Source organism: Mirounga leonina, unplaced genomic scaffold (assembly GCF_011800145.1).
Source record: "Mirounga leonina isolate KUSES-001 unplaced genomic scaffold, KU_Mleo_1.0 Mir_170, whole genome shotgun sequence".
NCBI lineage: Eukaryota > Metazoa > Chordata > Mammalia > Carnivora > Phocidae > Mirounga > Mirounga leonina.
Genome location: NW_023270433.1, coordinates 31,192,222 through 31,214,578, shown reverse-complemented (window position 1 = coordinate 31,214,578; position 22,357 = coordinate 31,192,222). Strand labels below are relative to the sequence as shown.

The 22,357-nt window shown below is 43.1% G+C and overlaps 1 long non-coding RNA gene across 2 annotated transcripts; it reads left to right on the top strand.

Annotated features, from left to right (window-relative positions):
- The first annotated feature begins 4,898 nt into the window (after positions 1-4,898).
- On the top strand, positions 4,899-9,980 carry LOC118017892. 2 transcript variants are annotated; one of them, XR_004681264.1, is made up of 4 exons: positions 4,899-5,983; positions 7,871-8,001; positions 8,232-8,288; positions 8,448-9,980. It is a non-coding gene; the product is annotated as an uncharacterized LOC118017892 (long non-coding RNA). The 2 variants fall into 2 exon arrangements; XR_004681263.1 differs by lacking the exon at positions 4,899-5,983 and having other exon boundaries at positions 7,126-8,001.
- Positions 9,981-22,357: the final 12,377 nt, after the last annotated feature.

The following is a 22,357-nucleotide window of genomic DNA, read 5'->3' as shown; positions in this document are numbered from 1 at the left end:
AGCTGTGTTCTTGGTACTCAGTGAACACACTCCTCTTCGTTGGCCATGCCTTTAGGTTCTGGGGCTGTGACTGAGAGTCTGGAAAAGTTTTAAGGAGAGTCCTACAAGTCCTTTCCAACCCAACCTTATATCATTATGATGACGTTTTTCTGACATAAGATTCAATTTCATGCACCCAAACCAGTGCCCCCTACTACAGCGATATCAGGAAAAGGGAAAGGTGCCCGTTTCAGAGATCAATAGAAATTGTTTAGAGGAGAAAGACTTTAGAACTAGTTAGCATCATCCCAGGTGGGGAAACTGGAGTCCAGAAAAGTGAAGGAAGCTGCCCAAATTCCCTGTTTTCCTGACCCCATCCCACTCATGCTCTCACATCCCTTGTCAACCTCGCCCAAGGCCAAGACCCCTTAGGTGGATATTTGAAAGTGAAAAGAATATGGTCTCAACCCATGCCCCCACTCTATATCCAAGCAAATAAACTACACTCTGGTCACCCAGCCAAAATATTTTAAATGGGATCTAGCCTCCTAAAAGACACACACACACACACCCCATCATACAATTTAACAAAACCCACTACTGCAATATTATTCAAAGCAGTATAAAGAGCTGCATTAAAAAAAAAAAACAAAAACAAAACTGAAATTGAATTCTGAGGCATAATCCAAGAGATAGAAGTAAAAAAAAGCCAATATGTGGTGATTGAGTATGCACGACCACAACCCTTAATCTCTGCCATCCTCTGCAGTGTAAACAAATCTGCTGATTGTTGATGATATTGCTGAAAACATCACTAATCAAACCTTAAATACCAAATACATTTAAGCAAATAACACTCCAGTAACAGTCATTCTAGCTGATCGTGAAGGAAATTCAAATCAGAGACCAGTTTGAAAATGGCCAGGGCTAGACTGTAGCTTCGCATTAATTGACGAACATCCTAGAGGCAGTGCTTTCTCTTAAGTACAGAAGGCCTGAGACACAAAAGGAAATAAGGAAGAAGTCCAGGAGGCAAGCGCTAATGCAATTTCAAGCTGGAATTACATCAGCAGCTTTAAACAGATGGCAGAATGGGAATAAATGTGTTAGCTCCTTTCTCTTACTTGGGCTTTCATTGTTTATATCATTAAAAATAAGGAGAGTTTAAAATAACATATATCGTCATGTAGCGACTCACAGAGACATACAAAACTAGTTTGAAGAGAAGGCTGAATTTGGTCATACTCCTGGTTGTTTTGAAAACAACTGGGTGAATTCAATTAAGTAACCAGCTGCCTATTTACAAAAGAGAAGAAAACCTTGTAAAGGCACACTGATTATGACTGAGCTGGTCATAGCACACTCTGGATAATCCAAAGATTGGTTTCAGAACATTTCTCCTGTGTGTGAGAAGGCGACGGTGGGTTATGGCATCTTATACGCCTAAGGTTGAAGAGACCTAACTGATTATCTAGTCCAGGGATAGCAAAGAAATGTAGGAGTGTCACCATACATCTGCTGTTCCCAGACCTCGGCAGATATCACTAACCAATCATGGCATCATTCCTGTTGCCTGAGGGTTAGTCTCAGAATTCTCGAGATGCCCGAGCAGTTTCCTCATGACGGAGTGGCTATATGGAAGCCTGTTTCCCATCCCTGATCTTGTCAGCTCATTCATTTTATAGATGAAGAAACTGAGGCCCAAGGAGAGTAAAGTGACCAGTAATATTGATTATAATGCTTTGTTTTATAAATCAAATGCTTGGTAAATACTTAACATATTTATGTGCATGACCTATATGCCTGGCACTGTGCTAACTAAGCACCTTATGTGAGTCATCTCACTTCACCTTGCAACAATCCTATAGACACAATTTTTGTTTCTATTTGAAAAACGAGGAATCAGAGAGGTCAAATCCTGCTCTTCTCATCAGGCTGGTGGAGTAAGCATGCATAAAATCCTTCTCTTCCTTGAATACATAGGAATGTCAACAAAATATTTAAAATGCTTAAAATACACTGGAAATAAAGGGGAATATCTTCATAGAGCAGGAAGAAGGGAAAACCTACCTTACCTATAGGAGTTGGAGTGGGGCCAGGGGGGAGTAGGAACCAGATGTGGGCTCCCCACAAATATTTGGGGGCTCCGAAGTATGTCTAAGCTTGCATGCTAGCCTACACATACCCACCTTCTCTGTTGAAACCTTCTTATGAAGTTAAGAGACGCCACAGAGGGGAGTGAATTTGTGCTGCCCTGAGCCCCGTGGGCCTCCATTTTGTGAGGTGTGGACAGTCAAGCCGCCTCAGGGGACTTGGGCTCATGTCCCCATTCTTGCCTCTTTGGGAATGTAGCCTATGTTCCCTGGGATGAAAAAGTTTCTTCATCTTCACAACAGAGTATTTGTGCTTCTTCTCTGTACTCATAGGTCCCCAAAGGAGTTATGGTGGGCAGCCAATCCTCAGAGACCAGTATCCCTGTGCTAACGTACTACAACTGTGGTGATTATGGTCTATGTCTTCTGAGGCTGGGTCATAAAAGGCACTGGGACTTGGCCTCGTTCTCTCTTGTATCACTTGCTCCGGGGAAGCCAGGGCCACACTGTGAAACATTCAAGCAGTGTTATGGAGTGGGCTCCATAGCCCGGAGCTGAGGCCTCCTGCCAGCACCAGTTGGCCATCCAGATGAGTAAGCCACCTTGAAAGCAGATCTTGCAGCCCAAGTCACACTTAGGGTGACAGCAGCTCCAACCAATCCTGACAGCAACCCCAAGAGAGACACGAATTCAGAACCACCCAGCTAAGCTTCTCCTGAATTCCTGATCCATAGGCAATGTGAGATAACTAATGTTTATTGTTTTAAGCCGCTAAGTTTGGGGGTAATTTGGTTACACAGCACTAGAGAACTAAGATAGAGATAAATAAGATAGTAACCATAAAGTGCTCTCTCTTTATCTATCTTAAGGGATGATTTTGAAATCATCTGAAAATTTGAATTTCAGGTCACTGCATTTCTACTGTATTTCGTCTAAGCCAGTTGACCTTTCTCCCTCGGTTTCTCCTGCAAATGAGGAGTAGCAGAGCTAACCTGGTGCTGTAAATCATTACTCACCGAAGATGTGAAATCGCAAGTCCCAGAAATGAAATGCAAAGGACTGAAGCCAGCACAGTTTCCCCCAGCCCTGGTAAATGTAGATTAGGACTTGGGATCATATACTCAGAGATGATGCCCCTGAGACCTCATTGCTTTATATTAGCATCCAGACTGGTCAGCTTCTTGTTAACATTTCTCCTAAGCCTGCTGAATCCCTTGATGACTTTTGCATACATTAATTAAAGGCTTTAGGAGAGAAAATAATAGATAAACATCTTTTTACCTGCTTCAGGTATTACCAAAAAAACATTCCAGGTCAAAGTTCATCAATATTTCACATAATTAGTCATATTAAATGAAATAATGTCTCCAATTTCTTGTTAGTTTCTTATCTTTCCTTTCCCTGAAAACCAGATAGATATATAATTCTTTGTTAAAGAGCAACATTTTGTAAAACCAATTGGTTTCATAGTCATTTGGAAATGTTTTTTTGAATTATTTTTTTAAAAGGTTAAAGCAAAAAAAAAAAAAAAAAAAGCTTCTCAATCCCCCTCATCTTTGGGTCAGAATGAGATTTTAAAAATCACATTGGGACTGCAAAAATTTGCCAGTTATTTAAATCATAATATTTCTGCATATTTGTAGTACGTTTTTATACAAATATGTTGAATTGAATGGGTGGCTCTGTTGGGCCTTTTACTTAAAAGAATTATCTTGTGGCATGAAAACATTTTCTAGGTGATGCATTACTTAGGAACGTGTCCTAAGGCTAAGAAACCGGCAGCTTTACAGTTTAAAAATATTATTGTATTCTTATTTTATCTACAACAGCGAATTCTAATTTTGTAAAATTAAAGTTTTTCAGCTTATTTCTCATGAACATATTAATATCAGAACCTGCCCTCCAAAAGTACTATCACCCAGGCCCCAGGAGCAATAAGGAGGCCAGCACAAAGCTTCCTGAGGCCCAAGAACATTAGACCCTAGTCTGAGTCTGTCCCTGAATGATTGTGGGAGCTTATATGATTACTTTCATTTCTGGGGCTCTGTTCTCATCCATGAAATACTGTCTGTAGGATGCTCTCTAGAGCCTTTCTGTCAGTCCTTCCAGGTCTAAGATTCCAGGCTCTTAATGAAGCATCGCAGACTCGTGATAGCAATGAAAGGACTCTGCCTCCTGATTTGAAGTGATGGCCTTCCATCATCTCTGACCTGATAAGGACCCCAAAAGAAAGATCCACCTCCTTTGTCTTCAAACAGGTGAGAGTTGCCATCTCCATTTCACTACTGAGAGTAGGAACAAAGTACGTACGGTCTCCAACCGTGAGCTATTTGAGGCCTGCCTGAATAGCTTTCTCCGAATTGAGCCCACAGGTAAAAATTAGTTTCTGACGAAGCAGTAATACTAAAGAAGTACAAATGGCCAAAGAGAATAATTAGCATCGACTGCATGCTTACTCTATACCAGACACTGGTCTAAAACCTTATCTCTATTAAAATGTTTAATTCCTACCACAAGCTGATGAGCGGGCACTGTTAATCTCTTCATTTTACAAATGAGGGAACTGAGGCACAGAGAGGTGAAATAACTGGCCCAAAGTCACACAGCTCGTAAGTGGCCAAACTGGACACAAATCTGGGTACCTTGTTTTCTTTATCTCTTGCTGTACATACAAAAAGATCTAAATCTTTTTTTTTTTTTTAAAGATTTTGTTTATTTATTTGACAGAGAGATAGACAGAAGAGCACAAGCAGAGGGAGTGGCAGAGGGAGAGGGAGAAGCAGGCTCTGCACCCAGCAGGGAGCCCGATGCGGACCTCGATCCCAGGACCCTGAGATCACGACCTGAGCCGAAGGCAGACGCTTAACCATCTGAGCCACCCAGGCGCCCAAAAAGATCTAAATCTTACACATAATCAGCGAGGTGAAAATAAACAGAACACCATTCGTTTGAGTCCATCAAAGCAGCACAAATTTAAAAATATTTAAATCAGGTGACATCTAAGTTAGAGAAGAGTATGGGGTATTTTCACATACTTTTGGTGGGACTGTAAATTGGTATTGTAGCATAAGCACGTTTTTGGGGGGTCTTCCTAGAGTACCACCCACACATATGTGCAAGGTTGTACAATGCGGTGCTAGTGTAAGAGCAAAACGTGAAAATCACCCGGAGGTGGGGGAGGGAAAACAAGAACAATTTCATCAGAATTTCTAAGGCTGGGCCTGGGCACTGGTTTCTTTAAAGCTCCTCACCTGTTCCGGTGCAGGACCATTGGACTAAACAAGCTGCAAGTCTCTCCATTTGATGGAATATTATGTTTTTTCCTTCTTTACTGAGGTAGATTTACATGTAATGGACACGGGCAGAACGTATATTGTCTGATGCCATCTATTTAGCAATGAAACAATATTGTGTATTTTTATGTATATATGTATATATGTAAATACATTGAAAAAAATCTAGAAAGATGCATGCCCAAATGACCTGATTACCTCTGGGAATTTGAGGATGATGGTCAAGGAGGACTTTTGCCTTACTGGTAATGTTTTAATGTCTTACAAGTAGATAAAAAAAAAATAAATGTAAAAGAACTTACAGATGTTTAAAAGTGAGTATAGTAAAACAATACAAAAACAGAAAAGAAAAAAGCCCAAATCATAATCCAACCAGTTAGAAAAATCTATTTAAAAATTTTTGATCAATTTCCTTCCTGTCTGTTGTGTATTCATATATATGTGTGTGTATATATATATTTATTTATTTATTTTAATCCCCCTCACCCTTTTTACACAAAATAAGAATTATCACATGTCACATTTTCTCTTTTGCAAAGGTTTTCTCCATGGATGCTCCTGAAGCTTGTGCACTGACCCCTCGTATTCCAGCTACCTTGAATTTTGTCCTGCCCTTCTGTGAGAGCTGGGTTGGGGGTGGGGGTCTGAGGTGTGGGCCAGGAGGTGGGTGGGTGGGGGCTATGACATCATATGGACCATCACCAATGGAGATGTGCAGGGTTCCTCTAAACCTGCCACGAGGCTAGTGTTCCTGATTGGGGATTTAGAGTTTTGGGAAATGGAAGCATGGAAACTGTCCCTCTTTAGCATATGAGTTTGTTACTTGACTTCCAGACATATTTTCAATCTGTATGAAAGGAGGGGGTCACCTATAATTGACTTCATCCCAAGAAATGGGACAAAACTATGTAAAAGGGTAAGAACTGGGTCACATGTTTTAAAAGGGAAGCATCTGACACATCTACCCCTCCAAGTGGATGCAACTGTGTCTTCCGGTCTGCATGCCTACGTTATGACCCAATGGTGGCGTTACAAAGTGTCTGTTCCCATGATTTATTTCAACCCCACACAAGTTTATGAAGTACCAGACCTGGGATGGGCACATATTAAAGACCTGATTGCTGATCTGTGGGCTCCCATGGTCCAGAAGGGAAAACATACATACAGGCAGAGCCCTGCTTCGAGGCAGGCTTGATGCACTGTACCTAGCCGAGCCCTAAGCAGTCTGTCAAATATAGGTGTAATAATGGGGACCAATAGGAGGAAATTCTCATATTCCTGGTGGGGAGGGACGTTAGGGCAGTTTTCCTAACTGCCTGGCATCAATTCATTCTTGGACTCATAAACTTGAAGTCACAGCCCTCCTGTGGTTAGAATACCATCCCTGTTTTGGCTGCCTAGAGAGGTATGGCTGCATTTTAACTCCGAGGCAGGGGCAGCTAACATGAAACGCACACAGTCTGTTAATGCCTGGGAGGCAGCGCGAGCTTCAATCTTTCTGGGCTCCACTTCCTCATCTGTAAAATGAGGATCATTTTGTTTTACATTCCCTCTCATTTACCTCCTCCCACACTACACTCTCTCTCTCTCTCTCTCTCTCTCTCTCTCTCTCGGGAATCAAATGAGTTAATGGATGTGAAAGCAGGTTCCACGTTTTAAATAGCTATAGAAACGTAAGGCCATTATATAGATTTTTATCAGAGCCGCAGGTTTATCGAATGTTTATATTGCATCCTTGGAGACCCGTGCTTTTATTTGAAATGCAGTATTCATCTCCTCGTTTTTTGTGAAACTAATCTTTTTATCCAATGACTTCAGTCTGTTTGCTAGAAAGCTGTCTAGGTGACAATGTTGATATTCAAAAGCCAATCTGAGAACACTTTCCATCTAAGAAGTGTCAAAAATCACAAATGTGTATTTTTTTTTTTTAAATTGACTTTATCCACTGTTTTACAACCCGGTGAAAATATTGTCAGTTGTAGATGTATGTCTGCTCTGAATATTTCTGGTATTTTTCACGGGTCTGAATGCGGTTCTTGATTTATTCCTCTTAAATAACCCTGCGATCCCAGGGGGAATATCACAATCTATAAGTATCACTATTTACAATAAGATGGATTTTCCTATCTTGCTAATTACAGTATTAATTTCCATTTACAAGTTGGTAATTTGTAGCATCAATCCTTTCCCTGTCATTGGGGTGGGGCTGTTGTTTTCAGAGAAAGCCCCAGGAACATCCTTTCTATTCTAATCTCCAGTTGTGCTCCACATAACAGAAAATGAGGAGGGAAAAAAAAGATAATTTCCTTGATGGCAGACTAAGCAGGCAGAAATTGCTCAGGTTTCTGAACCAACTCTGGGTTTCACCAGCATCTCACCACCCGCCCTGCTTCATCCTTCTACGTCCAAACTGAATCACATCCCCACACCAGGTAGGAAAGCATTACCATCATTATTGCAATATTTATATTCCCATCCCACTCCCCCTTGCGTATTTCATTTCAGTGCCAGGTGTGAGAAGAAAATCATGAAGTAAAAGCATTTCCCCACATGCTCTGTTTCTCTGCTTTGAACCCTCAGTCCCAGCTGCCAGCAGGAGCACCTCGAGGGCTTTCAGAAATTCAATCAGTTCCTAGGTAAGAGCATAACAAGATCTTAACTTCCACACTGTTTTCCTCTATGACTTGGATTTTCCACTGTTTGAGTAAATTCTAATAATTTTGCTTCTAATGGGACCAAGGAGTGGCAAGAGGTATGGAGGTGTTTCTAGGGCTGGAGCTCAGGAATTTAGGAATCCTCCTCCCCCCCCCCCCCGCCCCCAAAATGCTGAACTTTTCCTCTCTTCTTTCTTTCTCTTGGTTCCAAGACAGTGGCGATCAGAGGATGGCCAAGATCATGAAAGCAGCACAGATGAGAAGTCAAAGTAAGTGCTCTGAACCTGAGCTGAACTGGGAGGACCAGAACCCAGGGGGTGGCAAGCTGGGGTGAACAGGCAGCCTTGGCCAAAGGGCATGGTGCAGAGCCCATCCTTGGAACTTATTTGGATTTCTCATGATGCTTCATCCCTGTATCAAAATTCTAGAACAGGAGTTAAAGACCTCAGAAGTCCTCCTGTCTTTCCTTCTCTTCTTGATTGGTAACCTGAAGCTTTCAAGGAATAGAACCCCTAGATGTCAACAGACCTAGAAGGTGATTTGTCCAAGCTGGAACGAGAGGACTGAGGGCAGAGGAACAGAATGGAACTACAGAAGAACTCGGTGTGTGTGGACATTTTGAGGGGAGTTTTATAGCTCCATCAGGAGACCTTGGGGAAAAATTAATAAGAGTTATACAGAAACCTAAGGTAATGGAATAAAAAAAAAGAGGCATTTACTCAATCTGTAAAAAAAAACGCACAAGAAAGAACATGAAACCACAGTACCTACATAGCTCAGCTGTATGTGCTGTTTATAGGGTCATGAGGTTATAAACACTATGTGTGAGGAAGAGAGGTAAGTCGAATCTTCCCTAGTAGGAATTAAAAGATGGTAGCTAAAATGGAAAAATCAGGAAAAGGAATTATACTCATGGTATTCAGAAACTTGGAAGTAAATTCTAGAAGAAACCACTAAAATAATTTAACGTGGTTGCCGCTGGGGAGTAGCCCTTTGGAGTGAAGCAGGGGACTGGGATTTTTCATGTTGAAGCCTGTGGTTCTATTTTAAAGGATGTGGACTTTATTTAAAGGATGCTCATGTATTTTAAAGGGAATCACTGGGACTGTCCATAAATATCCAGGGCACTGTGGAACTTGGGAATGAAGCTTCAGAAATGAGAGCACAAACCAATGCATTCCCTTCCCTATCTCAGCTCGTGTGGATCATGGAGCTGGATTTTCCCTCCACTGGGGCCCCCGAGTAAGGACAGCATGAAGCAGAGCCCCTCAGTCACCCCACGACTGACATGCAATATGGGGGAAGTTAAGCCCTTATAGCAACTGGGAAAAAGAGTCATAGTTATTTCACGATATCATATGTATATACATACATACATGTACATATATATGCACATTCAGTATATATGCAGAAAATTTAAGATGCATGGATTATATAATATTTATATAATGTATAATAGAAATATACAATACATGTAAAATTCATATGTATATATACAATGTATTATATATTAATATCATATATATATATATACTGATAGGTAGAATAATGGCCCCCAATACGTCCATATCCTAATCCCTACATGGCAAATGGGACTTTGCAAATGGGATTAAGGTTAAGAACCTTGAGATGGGAAGATTACACTGGATTATTCAAGTGGTTCTAATCTATTCACCTGAGTCCTTAAAAGCAGGCAATCGCTCCCAGCTGCAGAAAGCTAGAGACGGCCGCATAGGAAGAACTCAGCCTGTTTCACTGGCTTTGCAGATGGAAGAAGATGCCACAGGCCAAGGGATGCGAGTGATGTTTAGAAACTGGAAAAGACAAAGACACAAATTTCCCTCTCGAGCCTCCAGAAAGGAATACAGGTTTGCCCACGCCGTGATTTTAGCCCAGTGAGACTAGCATTAGATTTCTCATCTACAGAAATCTAAAACAATAAATTCGAGTTGTTCAAGTCACTCACTTTGTGGTACTCTGTTATGGCAACAATAGAAAACATACACACACATTCACATCCACGTGAATTTTAAGGAAAATAGAATTCCGATTTTAAAAGGTTCGACATGGAATTTTTAAAAACTGTAAACATGGATGTAAATTAAAATGGAATGTTTAGGATAGTTCTTAAAAGTAAAAATATATGAAGCATAAAGTAAAAGAATAATACACTTTCAAAATGTACTGTCTGAATCCAGACTCTGTTGCTTGCTGCATGTTTTGGGCAATTTATCTAACTTCTCTGGGCCTCAGTGTTCTCATCTGCAAACTATCCACCTTACAGAGCTCTAGGAAGTATAGATTAAGATGCAATATGTGCCTGTCCTCGTACTAGTTCCTTATGACAAACTACTCTTATGTAATCAGCGATTGTGAAGTACCCAAAACCAATAGTAACAATGTACCAACTCTGGGTTTGAGTCCCAGTCCTACAACTTACTGTTACAGTCACTCACTACTTATGATTCTCAATTTCTTCATCTGTTTATAGGGATAATAAAACCATTTGCCTTCACTGAAAAGTTCCTATGAGATAATGTTTTAATAAATGGACATTAGAGAAATCATCGTTTTTCAGGCCAGTGCAACAATGGCAAGAATGGAATCTGGGAGATCAATTAGAAGGCTGAGATCATGTCAAAGGGAATGGCAATATTGACTTTGGACAGGGTATAAACACAGAAAGTTCATTATCTGGAGATACTGGTCAAAATATTTAAACTCTATATGACCAACATCTTAGAGACCTGTAGGGAAAGTCATAGCATAATTAGAATTTCACAATGGTGGTGTTGGGAAAAAGGGGTTGGCAAGAAGAATCAAATATTTAATGTCCCAGTGCTGATAGGGTCTGATTTATCCCTTCAATATCAAGGATGACTTTGCCAAGAGAGCAGGGATGTTCTAAGTCTATTGGATGCAGTCCCCTGTGTGCATCTTCATATTAGATATACTCTTTCCACCGGGACTACTGACCGAGGTGCTCTCGTCACTGGAGAGCTGTGGATGGGCACTGACAGCCTGAGTCCCGGCCATTCCCCTCCTGCCACTGGCTTCCATTGCCAGCCCACGGCCGATTGGCACAGTTTTGCTCTAACTAGGTTCATACATTCAATCACGTAGTGACCAAGCCGGGCCCAAGATGGCCATGAAGTCAAAGATTTTCAAACTTTTCACTCTAGCTTATTAAATAGAGCAAAGTCCCAAGCAATCACCCACCCTACCCCTTCCTATTTCCTGGGAGATAAAGAACATTGTGATGAACATCAGAGAGGAACAAAATGATATTCAAATTATAACAATGCAGCAATTACGCCCCCCCCCCCCCCCCCGCAAGAAGTACCAAGAAGGATAAGAACTATAGAGAGTTTTACAAAGTGCTTTGATGAATTCAAGAACAACAGTGATTGGAAGTCACACCCAACTTACGGAAGCGCTGATGGCAGGTAATGACCAAGCATCCTGCCTGAGCATCTCAGGCATCCGCCTCTGGTGTCTGCATGTGGTTGTCAATTGGCTCCGTTGCCCAGCCTTGTGCAGAGCAGCCTGGCTTCTTATTGGGACACCAAGTGAGAATTCTTTTTTTTTTTTTAAAGATTTATTTGAGAGAGAGGGAGAGAGCAAGAGAGAGAGCACAACCTGGGCGGGGGGGAGGCAGAGGGGAAAAGCAGACTCCCTGCTGAGCAGGGAGGCCTATGTGGGACTCGATCCCAGGACCCTGAGATCAGGATCTGAGCCAAGTGCAGACGCTTAACTGACTGAGCCACCCAGGCGCCCCCCAAGTGAGAATTCTTAATAAACTCTGGTAATGTGCTCCTTTCTTTATGATATAGCAAATCTTGATCTCTCTTAATAACCCACTTATTAGTTTACAATGTTTCCCTTGGGTATATATTTAAAAAATAATAAGTAACACCTTTTAAGTTCTTACTATATTCCAGAAACTCCTCTAAGAGCTTTTAATGCATTAAAAAAATGAGCATTCATGGTATTTCCCATCGCTCATTGATAAGAAGGTAATTGTATAGTTTCATCATATACAGCCAGTTTATTCCTAAACATGGCAATTTTGTATGTCTCTGTCATAATCCACATGTGCTGATTTTGATGTTTAATGCCCCAAAACCATTCTCATTTCCCTTGCTTTCAAGTTGTGGGGACTAGTCTTTGTCATCCCCAAGTCTTGACCATAATATAGAAAAACATTTTTCAAACTATCGAGTGCAGGACATATGTAAGGGTTTTAGAATAAAGCCTGGAACTGGTGCTCCCTCTCCATTTACAATTGAGGAAACTGAGGCCCAAACAGGAGATTAGACATTTTCAAGGCCACTCATTGCATGGACAGAAGCGTCAGCACGAGACCCAGACCTGCGGCTCTCTGCAGACCTCTCCTTCCAAACGGCGGAAATCAGCCTCAACCCTCCCTGACCATTCTCCATGTATTGTCAGAAGAACTCAGGTCTCCTTCTCCTGATCCTATCTTAACAAATTACCCCAAAACTTGGGGGTTGAAAGCAACAAACATGTATCTCACAGTTTCTGAGGGTCAGGAACCCAGGAGTGGCTTGGCTGGGGGCTTTTGGCTCAGGGGTCTCTCAAGAGACTGCAGGTAAGATGTCAGCGGGGGCCTCAGTCCCCTGAAGACTTGACTGGGCAGGAGAACCTGCACCCAGACTCCCTCTTGTGGCTGGGCGCTGGTGGCCTCCGTTTCCCACCGCATGGGCCTCTCCGTAAGGCTGCTCGTGATGTGGCTACCGATCAGAGAGACGGAAACAGAGACCTGAATGTCAAACCAAAGAGCCTGAACTGTATTTCGTGTAACAGGGGGAGCCACTGATAAGTGATGAGAATCGCTGAAGCCTTTTTGGGATTCATCATCAACTGGGTGTCCAGTTACAATTTAATTATCTGGCCTGAGGCCATGCTACGTTGTCTAAAATACTGCAACTAGTTGCTGACGGAAACGCAAACAAAATTTAGTAGCAGGAATCCTGTGAATATCCTGCAGTGGCCCATAAACAACAGCCAACAGGAGTCAGGGAAGAACATACTGAGGTGCCTCATTAGTCCAGGGAGAGAAGAGAGGTTTATTTTTGAACTTTTCCTTTTACAAAATTTACAATCGCAGATCCGATGACTTTGGATTTAGAGAGGAACTTTGAAACGATGTAGATGCACGTAAGCCGATGACACCCAGGTCTGCATCTCTGGCTTCAACCACCCCTCTGAGCTTTGGCCATGTTTATCCAGCTGTCTGCCCGACATGTCCGTTGGTTGAACTATGGATACTTTCATCTCAACATGTCAGAAATGAGATTCATCACTTTTTCCAGCATCTCCTGCTTTGGGTGTTTTATTTAATTAAGTCATCACCTGCCCAGCCACCCAAAGCAGGAGCCAGGAGGGCCACCCTCTGCTGAAGGCAGGAAGCCATATTCCCCCTCTCACGCACTCAGACTGACGGCTTCTCCCACACACAGGCCTCATCAGATCTCCCTGTCCTCTCCTGCCTCCGGCCCTTAAGGAATATGTTGCCTGGCCTGGAACATCCTTCTCTCTTGCCTGACTTGGAAAACTTATGGGTTTCCCAGGACCCACTCCAAATGTCGCCTCCCCTCTGTGGAATGAATCTATCCTTCACCTGGACCCCACACACATCATCACCAACTTCCGACGTCATTGCTGCTTACATGTCTACCTCTTCCACAAGACAAGGAGCACTTTTTACTTGATAGCCAGGGAGACTCTGGCCCCTAAAAACGAAGTGACGTACTTGAGTTCAAGTTCACTCAGTTTACCAGTAGCAGAGCCAGGACTAGAAGATATTCCCGAAAACGCTCATGGCCGCGTTAGCTCTAGGATAAAATGTGTGCTGCTTTTTTTGGTGCTGGAGAAGTACCTGCTGGGCTAAATCCGTGTTTGTCTTTGAGGTGAAAGCTGTACCCCCAAGCACGTGTCCTGCATTAGGGGTGGCAGGGCCTGCCTGGCGACACCCCAGTCGGGGAGCGGGTGCGTTGACGGGCTTGGGTGGGGCTGCTCGGGCCTTGCTCACGGGACGGCCCGTGGAGGGGGAATGCCACTCTGATTTGTGAGTCACCCATTTCCACTCCACAGAGGCCCTTGTCGAGCAGGAGCCTGTCAGCATTCATCTCCATCTCTCTCACCCCTGGGGCCAAAAGTCACATTCGGTTTTTGCTCACTTGTTTGATTCCCAGCGGCTCCTCTGGCATCCCCAGCTTCAGAACTTTCAGCAAGTGGTTTCTTTTGAAAGTTTAAGGTGGAAATCTCTGAGCTGGGCCTATGCTGCCGACAAGTGTGTGGTCGATGGGAAACCCTCACGGGAGGCTATCCTCGGGACCCAAGTCTTGCTAAAAGGCACTTTCAGAAGCTGGGAAAGGCTCTTAGAGACCTTTGACAATGGACTAAGCAGGCCTCACACCACCCCCTTTTTTCTCCTGGGTGACCATTCACCATCACCACACTCTCCGACAATCAGAGAAGAATGTGAGGATACAGACAGAAAGGAAATCACTCCTTTCATACATACAGGACAGGATTCTCTTAGGGGCAGACAGAAAAGCAGTGACTTGGGAGAAAACTGCAAAGGGTGGGTGGAGGCTAGGGGCTGGGGCAGGCTGTACCTTTGGGCTTTGGCTCAGCCCCTCCAAGTGGCCTGTCTTTCTTGGGGTTCTCCGCCTTTGATTCCTGTAGCCACCACCACACCTGTCCTTTCCCAGCCCCCTGGGAACACCAACCCTTTTCCTATTTCTTTTGAACATAACTGAAATGGGCTAATACTTTCCGAAGGCGGCTTTACTAACGTGCTAAAGAAAATGTACATAGAAAACACCACCCCCATGGAAAAAAATCCAGTTCACTCAGGATCATCATCTCAATCATATGAACCCCAGAAGCGAGTATGAGAGATTCATCAAACATCCCCAGGTGCCCTATCCAGGTCTACCCCTTGTCTTGCTTCTTCCCCTACAAGTTTCCTGCCCTTCTCTCAACCATAAGACCTCTAGGTACCATTTTGTTTGCTAGCACCTAGACGATGATGTGGAGAATCCTTTTGTTCAAATCAAAACATAGCACGAAAGAGACCTGTTAGGACATAAGTGAAAGCTAAATGAAGGCATCGGAGGTGAAGCTAGGCAGCAATGTAAAGATGCTAGAAATATTTAGGAGCCAGAATAGGTAGAATTTGGGGTCCTGTTAGATATGAGATGGAAGGCTTGAATTTTCTTTTTCTTGTTTTATAATCTGTTGAACTCGAGATGGAATTCCTTGCATCATTTGCATGTTGGAAATAATAATGCTAAAAAAAAACACTGGAAAGGGAAAGCATAGACAGACACAAAGGGTAAGACAGGATTTCTGTTATTAATGAAGATACATGTAATGACATGTCACTTTTTAAAAAATCTAGTTTATGAAAATATAATTTACATACAATAAAGTATCCACGTTTTAAGTGTATGTTTCATTGAATTTTGACAAACACATATACCCATATAACTACCATCACAATTAATATATAGAACATTTCTCTTACCTCACAAAATTCCGTTATGCCCTTGCCCACTTAATATCTACCCCTCCATCTCTAGACCACCGCTGATTGGCTTTCTGTCACTATAAATTAATTGTGCATGTTTTAGAATAAATGGAACCAAATAGCATACAATCTTTTGTGTATAGCCTTCTTTCATTCGGCATTATGTTTCTGAGATTCATCCCCATTATTGCTGAATACATATGTCATTGTTTGGATATACCACATTCATTTATCCATTCACCTGTGGATGAATGTTTGGGTTGTTTTGGAGTTTTAGTTATTACAAATAAAGCTGCTGTGAATATTTATAGGCAAGTCCTGGGGTGGGGCACCTATATTTCCATTTTCTTGGAAAAATACCTACGAGGAGAATTGTCATATGGGAAGAACATGTACATTTAACTCTATGAGAAACTGGCAGCTCATTTTTTAACCAATAGAACACTTCTTACCATTATTCACCATAATTCAAGGTTGGGGAAAAAACAAATTTAGCCCAATCCTACTTGAATTATCATAAAATTTAAATTAGAGGAATCGGAATTAATGAGATTAAGCCATTATAAAACGTTAAATTAATCCAAAGATGGTTTGGATTTTTTAACTCATATGAAAATAATATTTCTAAAAGAATATTATATGTACCAGAAAGGAAAAATTCTGTGAACTTTGTATATTTCCTCCCAGAAAAGAACAGCAATGTATTGTTATTTGATCAGTTATATAATACCATATAAAACTGTGAAGTGCTCTATCCATAAACATGCATAGGGTATTATTATTATTATTATTATTTTTTAGCAATGATTTTTTTTTTAAAGATTTTATTTATTTGAGAGAGAGAGAATGAGAGAGAGCAAGCACATGAGAGGGGGGAGGGTCAGAGGGAGAAGCAGACTCCCTGCCGAGCAGGGAGCCCGATGCGGGACTCGATCCAGGGACTCCAGGATCATGACCTGAGCCGAAGGCAGTCGCCTAACCAACTGAGCCACCCAGGCGCCCCTGCATAGGGTATTATTGTGTGACTTTCCTGGAAGCTGTCAGGGGACCAGTCGTGTACTGTTTTGCTTATAACATCAAGTGGGTCCTGTGAACGCCATGATACCATGCTTCCGAGTTGACTCAGCCTGAAAGCTGAGACGTGTATTCCCAGGTAGGCTAGCAACTTGGAAAATTACTGCTCTGCTGTCCTTAAGGGTTCTGCTGGGATCGGGAGCCTTATCATTGGCCCCTAGGGACCTAACATCTCCAGGAGCAGGCTAATCATTGGCTCAGAAATTTCTTTAGAAGCTGATTGACTGCAGCTGCCAATCTAGATAATCACCAGAGAGCCCCAATTAAAGCTCGACCATCGATCTCACTGCCAGGACTAAGGACTTTAATATAAATCCACAAGTGGATAAAAATTACCCCCTGAGAAAAGAGCAGCATTTTTGCAGTATGTGCTATATTATACAGCCATATTATACATTATTTATAATTCACAGATGCATTTTTAACCCATCTTCTGAAATTTTTTATTGTGAGTCTAATAAGGTTGGTATTCAGAACCTTTCTCTTTCAGTCCTTCACTTTGGGGCGAGACATAGTAAATCTGGAAGAAAATATAAATGAAAGAGTATTTTTAGCACTGACAAAAATGGGAACTATTTTAAAGTAATTTGTACTTTTGTCATTGCTGGGGTCTTCATTAGCCACCTAAGGAGGAAGCGCCCGACGTTTTCACTAATCCTCCAGATGAGGCCAAGTATAAAACATACACTCTCTACAGGGATTATGTGAAGATGTTAAAAATTGGCCAGAAAGGTGACAAGGTATCTTGATAATTGAGACAATCCTGGAAGCCGGCTGGTCTGTCCAACCGCTATGAACTAGTGGTGGGTAATCAAACACAGCAGGTCTGCACAGATACTGGCAAATGCCAAACAGCTTCCTGTATGCACAGAATTCAGCTTAATTAGTCACAGAGGAGAAATAGGCACATTTAAACTAATCCAAGAAATCATTATTGTTTGAGTTGCTTACATGCAAACATAAAAATGGTCACCCTCTTAAAATAAGCAGTTCCTCCCTGCAAAGGGAGGGCATGCTCGATCGTCAACTGACCTTCGTAGAAAAGAACTGTCCAGAGCATGAATTCTCTCTGTCACTCCACTTTTTAGTTATATTCCAGCCTTATTTCTCAGTAGCCCTATTTCACCCAGTAGATGACAAATTATGGTGCACGCTAACTCAAGAGTGGCTACTGACAAGTAATATGGATGGACTTTCAAAGTGTTGACATAGTTTTATGGATGAAGAGCTCCACGGCTGGTGACTGGGGGCTATACACCCAGCTGGTAGGGTAGGGCTCTTTTGTAGGTGTCTCTGCGGCTCTTCCCTAGCAACTAGAACATGATTGACCACTGGGGGTTTTCCTGCTGCCCCAGAATTGAAACCAAGCCTCGGTGTGGTGAGCAAAAGGCACTTAGTGTCCCACTTTCTGAGTCGTAATCTCTCCAAGGAGGCTTTGGGTGGTTGGGCCCAGCCACAATAACACGGGCTATCGAGAGGACTAATTCCAGAATCGACGCTTCCACCCTCCCCCATTCACCACCCCTACCCGAACCTCATAGGAGAAGAGGACCTAGAGGTGAGAAAGGGTCAGCCATTTTGGTAGTGCTGCATTTGCTGAAGATTATTCCCTTCCAAGACTAAGGAGGTTCTTCCAACCCTTGGGTCATCTTAAAGTTGTGTGCTTCCCCCTCTCTAATCATTTGCAAAGATAGGTAGGGTCTGTGAGGAGAGGAGCTGGCATTTGGTTCCGTCATCACTGCTCAGGCTGTGCAAGCTGAATGAGAGAAAGAAAAAGTCTCCCCATTTGTGTAGGTGTAGTTGGGTGTTACAGCCCTGCCTGTCCCCACAGAAAAAGCAAGGAGGCATCTGCATCTGAGGAACATGGTAGGAGAGCCACCAACTGGGGTTGAGTTGGAATTTTCTGTCAGATCTTTTGAGGGATCTTTAATGGGCAAGATTATAGCTTGAGCATGAGCCCCTTATCAACTGACATGTTGGGGCTACCACTGTCCTCATCAAAATCATAGAAAATGAGATAGAATAGCAGCCAGCTAACCCAGAAGGCCACGATCGTATGCAGTTGAATAAAGAGACATCTGCCCTTTCCTTCCCCCACCTCCCTGGCCCATACCGAAAGCCCAGCACCCAGATTGGAGGGAAGGTGGCGTCTGAAGCACATCCAGCCTCCCTCCACCTCATCCCAAGCACTCAGGGCCAAGGAGTTGGCCAGTGTGAGGGTCCATGTCAAATCTCTCAAACCTTTCTAGGCATCCTCAGGTAACAAAAGTCCTGACATTTTCAATCACAAGGATGTACTCCTTTTTAGTAAATAAAACAACCAGTCAAAACATAATTGTCAAAACATTACTTCATTCAGAGTTAAAGCTCTCCACTCCCCTCAGTCCTGACCTGCCTTGGGCTTGGAGACCGGTGGTGAGTCAGCTTCTTTCCTATTCTTCCCCCATCTTGCTCTTCTCCTTCTTACCCCCTCACTGGGTGGTCTCTGGCTTCCATGGGGTTGGAAATACGGTGGAGGAATGTGGAGAGAAGTAAGGGGGAGGAAAGGTGTTCGCTGACTGGTTTGGTGCAATCCGGCTGTGGTGCTCTTTGGGCAGGGTGAAGTCCCATTGCTAATTCTGTCTCCTCAGTGAAGCTTTCATGAAAGATGCAGGGACATCCCCTCTGGGGCCTCTGACTGTGGCCCCCTTGATGGGAATGAAGCCCATTTCAGCTCCTGAGTATCTGGAGGCCCTTCCTATTATCCTTCCAGGCAATCTACCCCAGGAGAATCCAAGATGACCCCAGGCTAACTCCTCTTCCTTCCCTCCCTAATGTGGGCCTATGTGGCCCCTCAAACACCCTCATTTGCTATGAATTTCATTTGATGTTCATATAACCCTGCAAGGTTCAGAGCCCTAAAGCTACCAGAATGGTCCAAATCACATTTCCTTAAATGTATTTGGATGGCTTGCCCAGTGTCACACAGGTAGTAAGTTAAGAAAGTTGGGACTCAGGCCTTTTTATTTCTAGGGCAATGCGGTTTTTGAGGATACCAGAATTGTCTCTCATTTTATAGATGGGTACTTAATACTCCCATATAAATTAGAAATACCTCCTGGCTAAAAGCTTCTTTAAGTAACTGTTTCTTGTTAGGATGCTCTAAAAATTTTTTTTAAACATGATTCAATCTATAAAACTTCTCATTTCATGCTCATAAGCATGAAGTCATCTAAGGTCATGGCGATAATATCTAGAGATAAATCTGAGAAGGAGGATTTATTATTGAAATGGTAGAAGAATTTTTGCCCTAATAGGGTAGTATATCTTGGTTTAGGAAAGATCCAAATATATGGAGCTTTTGTTTTCCAAGCCAGGCACGAATGAACACTGGAACATCAGAAACTGGTTCCAGTCTGCGTCTGGAATTTTCTTTAGTCAATATTCTTGTTTCTTTGAATGCCAACAGAAACCCCGACCCCCTGAAAAAGAAATCAAACAAACCAAACAGAGAAGTCGTGGGTCCCTTTGAAATATGCTTGGGTCCTCATTTCTTTCCATTCCCATCGTCAGCACCCTATTATAAATCATTATCCGTTCTTATCTAAATTGCTGCAAAAATCTCCTAGCTGATCTCCCTGCACCTGTTCTTATGCTTCTCTCACATCAACACCACAGGTAAAGTGATTTTTCAAAAACACAATGTGATCTTGTTTCACCCTGTCTGTGGCCTCCCACTGTTCTTAGATAAACCTAATTCCTTAATGTGGGCTAGGGACCTCACGGGACTTGGCTTTGCCCAACTCTCTCTCCAGTTACTCACCCTTGCTCACAGGGGACCCTCCCCATCTCAGAGCCTCCGCATATGCTAATCCCTCTTCCTAGAAAGCGCCACTTTGCCCTCACCTAGCGCATCCCCTGTCACATCTCAGGGGTGGAGTCATTTTCTTGGAGAAGACCACCGCGCAACACTCACGATGTCTTGTTCAGCATCCGTTTCCCCACCAGCCTAGGAGCTCATTGAAGCCAGATGTGCGGGTCTATCTTGTCTGCAGCCCTGGTTCAAGGCCCAGCATTGTATTCCACCAGTTCAAAGATGCATGGTTTATTTCTCCCCCGTTAACATCTCTGAAATCAGGATATAACTTTCCATCATTAGTACGTCATGGTTTATTTGGCAGCATTTTTATTTCCTAGTGTAAGACAAATAATTGTGTGTCATCCAACTGATATGATCTTCCATTTGAAGAAATCCGGTGGTTGCTACATGAATGTAACAAAAAGCCTGTAGTTACTCGGTGTTTGGCCTCAGGGCAGAAATTTTACTACTTATGGATGGCTGGGTTCTTGAAAGGCTGTTTGCAAGTAGCAAAGCAAGAGGGTCGACTGTTGTTCACTCCACTGGTGGTGGACAGCACCAGTGCTTTTTGGCTCGAGTGCTAGCTAGATGGTGTGCATGGAGCAAGTTCATGGGAGAAGAGCTCTGTATCTGGGAAAATTCATGCTGGCCACTGCCTACGCTCTGCTGTCTGCTGATTCAACTTCTGCCAACACAACTTCCTAGCCCAGCCACTGTTGTCAGCACCTCCGCTGCCAAAGCTGATGTCCCGTCAGCTGCCCTGTCTCAGATCAGCGGCCCCCATAGCTGCCTCTCTCCGCTCACTGGACAGTGCCCGCCCTTTCGTGCTCACAAGACCCCTAAAAGACATTCCTCCATTGGGAGCCCAGACAAAGCCCTGGGAGAGAAGAAGGGAGATACGGAGTGCTTGATTACTCATATTCCTGCCTTGACCATTGGTTCAGAGCCCTAAAGCTACCAGAATGGTCCGAATCGCACTTCCTTGGAATCCAAGAGTAAGTCTGGAGCAGTTCTAACAGAGAAGCAGCTACAGAGGGCCCAGCAAATTCCAGTTTTGCCTTTTCATAAAATCAGAGCCTATTTTTTCCCCTTCTTGGGAATCGGCTCTTCCTCTGGTGGAGGTTGTTTCCCCCTGATTATTTACCGAGAAAATTCTTCTCTCCTTATCCACGGCATGTCTCGACCCTAGCACAAGAAGGCATAAGTAGAACAGGTTGTTCAATTGACTGTGGCCTTGATGCGTTGCAGCCATGATCGATGAGGCCTGCCATTTCTGGGTATCCTCTGCCATCCTTACGCCTGCCTGGGGCTTCACGAAACAGCTGGGTTGTAGCCCACTGACAGAATCTTCTAGTCACTTTCAATTCTGCCAAGGAAATATAGACATGGGCCTTCAGCTTCTAAATTAACTTTGATTCCCTCCAGACCCTGGTCCCTTTTAGGTCACAAAGCAACTTAAAACTGATCTGAACATTTTCATTTAAAAGAAAAGAAAGAAGGGAAAAAAACATGAAGGAGAAATTATTGAGGCAAATACGACAAAGCATGAAGATGTACATCAAATAAAGACCTTACTCAAAAATGTAAGAGAGATTAAAATCCCAATAAATAACTGAGATCTGTCCAAACTTTCCAACCCTGAACGGAAGCAAGGACAGAAATATCCGGTTAGGAGGTGCCCCTGAACTGTGGCTTGTAGAGGACTCTGCCCTCAAGTGCAGCATGCTGGACTGGAGCCAGGAGTCATGTGTGGATTTGAAGCCAATAAGCCAGAGAGGATCATCTGATGAGATTGCCCCAACTGAGAGACCAGGAGCAGATGCCAAAAGCTAAAACGTTGGGAGGGGTTTGGATGGAAAGATGTG